Source organism: Palaemon carinicauda, chromosome 2, assembly GCF_036898095.1.
Source record: "Palaemon carinicauda isolate YSFRI2023 chromosome 2, ASM3689809v2, whole genome shotgun sequence".
NCBI lineage: Eukaryota > Metazoa > Arthropoda > Malacostraca > Decapoda > Palaemonidae > Palaemon > Palaemon carinicauda.
The window spans coordinates 26,324,990-26,327,489 of record NC_090726.1 but is presented as its reverse complement, the minus strand read 5'-3'; positions in this window follow the sequence as shown (position 1 = coordinate 26,327,489).

The following is a 2,500-nucleotide window of genomic DNA, read 5'->3' as shown; positions in this document are numbered from 1 at the left end:
AACTCAGTTTTCAATACTGAGCTCTAAGATTAATTTTTTTCATGGGTTAAGAAAAACAAAACAAAAATGTAATAATAGTACATTTCATTATTTTCTAATACAAATTAATAGAAAACGATTAAAGACGTTTTCGCACAAAAGTACCAGAGAGATATCAGTGTCTTTACACCACTCATCATCATGGTTTTAATAGATATAGAAAAAAATACGTCTGACAATCACAATGAATAAAATATAAATATCATTGTTATTATGAACATTATCGTAAATCTTCCAAAAGAGAATTTCGTTATTATTTCACACAAGAGCAAATGACTTCTTATCCCGTATATCCCAAATCATCAGTAAACCAAATATATTCTTGCCTCGTCCGTCTCACCAAAACACAACACGTGATGTTTCCCATCGCTCTCGTTTCTTGTGGAAACAGTAGCTTTAGTTTCCCTGAACCTTCTTGTTGGTCGCAGATTTCATTTCACCGGTAGGCGAGGTATTCTGGGGAAACTGGATTAACACGGGGAACAGGAAAGGTTTCAGGGTAAAGGACTTCCTTACTTTCTTATTCAGGATTTTTTTTTTTTTTTTTTGACACCTTGGCAAGCGATATTGGTTTTATAGATGATTAAGAATTTATTATGAAAAAAAATGTCACATACATACAAGAGTGATACACAATGAAAAATGGACAAATAGGATATTAACTTACGATTTCCATTTGCATATATTTTGGAATTTCAAATAATAATAATTCTCTTTTATCAATAGATTGTATTTGCCATATTCCTTTAATGATTTTATACCATCCAAAGAAAAATTGAAAATTTATAAGAAGTTCTTTAGAAAAGTATGACTGGAATGAGTTACAAGTGGATTTGGTTATTCTAAATTCATAAATGAAATTATTACAATTAATAATATATGTAAAACCATGGTATTTGCAGTATAGTACCTATCCTACTCCAAATAATCATGTATAAATTTTAATTAATGATTTCAATAATCGATTGTTGACTGTAAGGATTCCAGCTTTGTAAAGCCGGTTGATTTAATAGCCCGATTGGTGTAGAGAAATACACTTTTGGGAAGAACAAAATTTATATCTAACTTTCATTTCGAAATGCTGGAACCTTAAACCTTCAAAATGTGAAACGGAAAATAAGTCGACACAACACTAACGAAGTAGTATAGAATTTCACTTCACCAAATACTAATATATTTCCAAAAGATGCGGTTCATTTGTAATGTAGAAGGAGAAAGAGTGTTGATTATACAATGCATGTTGAATATTAGAAAGCAGTTTGGACCTTTCATATGCAGAACTGAGAAAAAAAGAATCAGAAAACACGCAGCGAAATGATTGGCTGTGGAAATGCAAGCTCATCACTTTTTAACATCTTTGGTCTGGGAAAAATAAGTAATGGAAGTTTCAGAATATGTAAAAGTCTTTAGAATTTGCATATCATGATCATGAGAGAGAGAGAGAGAGAGAGAGAGAGAGAGGAGAGAGGAGAGAGGAGAGAGAGAGAGAGAGAGAGTTGTGAGGGACTATATAGGGTCGTTCTAAATTGTTCTCCCAGATGTATTAAGAGAGAGAGAGAGAGAGAGAGAGAGAGAGAGGAGAGAGAGAGAGAGAGAGAGAGAGAGAGAGGAGAGAGAGTGGAAAATTCAAGGTCGTTCTAATTTGTTCTTCCAGATATATATATATATATATATATATATATATATATATATATATATATATATATATATATATATATACATATATGTATACATGCATATATATATTTATATATATATATATATATATATAAATATATATATATATATATATATATATATATATATATATACATATATATATATATATATATATATATATATATAGAGAGAGAGAGAGAGAGAGAGAGAGAGAGAGAGGAGAGAGAGAGAGGAGAGAGAGAGAGAGAGAGAGAGAGAGAGAAAGAGTTGTAAGGGAAAATACAAGGTCGTTCTAAATTGTTCTCCAACATGTATTAAGAGAGAGAGAGAGAGAGAGAGAGAGAGAGGAGAGAGAGAGAGAGAGAGAGAGAGAGAGAGAGAGAGATTCTGTAATAAAAAATTAAAGGTAATTTCAATATGCTACATCCAAAATGCATAATAAATTCATAATCTACTTCAAGATTAAAAAGAGGAGACTAGTATTATAATTTGGAGTAACTGAAATGACTTATGTAATAACAGAGAGGTGAGGGGAATGCAAGTGAAGTTTATTCAACAGATAACGAGGTTTTATACAAATAGTTGAGGGCAACAATGTCCAAAATATCAAACATTGTTAAACATGCGATAGCAATATTAAACAGGATTTTCTATTATCAGTGGGAGAGAGCGAAAGAAGAAAAAAGAAGCAATGGCATTACAGTGTACGATCGTGTATGAAACACGGTCGGTATATGACTGAAGTTACGATAATGCTCTATATTTTGTTTGACGGTTAAAACCTTTAAAGATTTATTCTCAA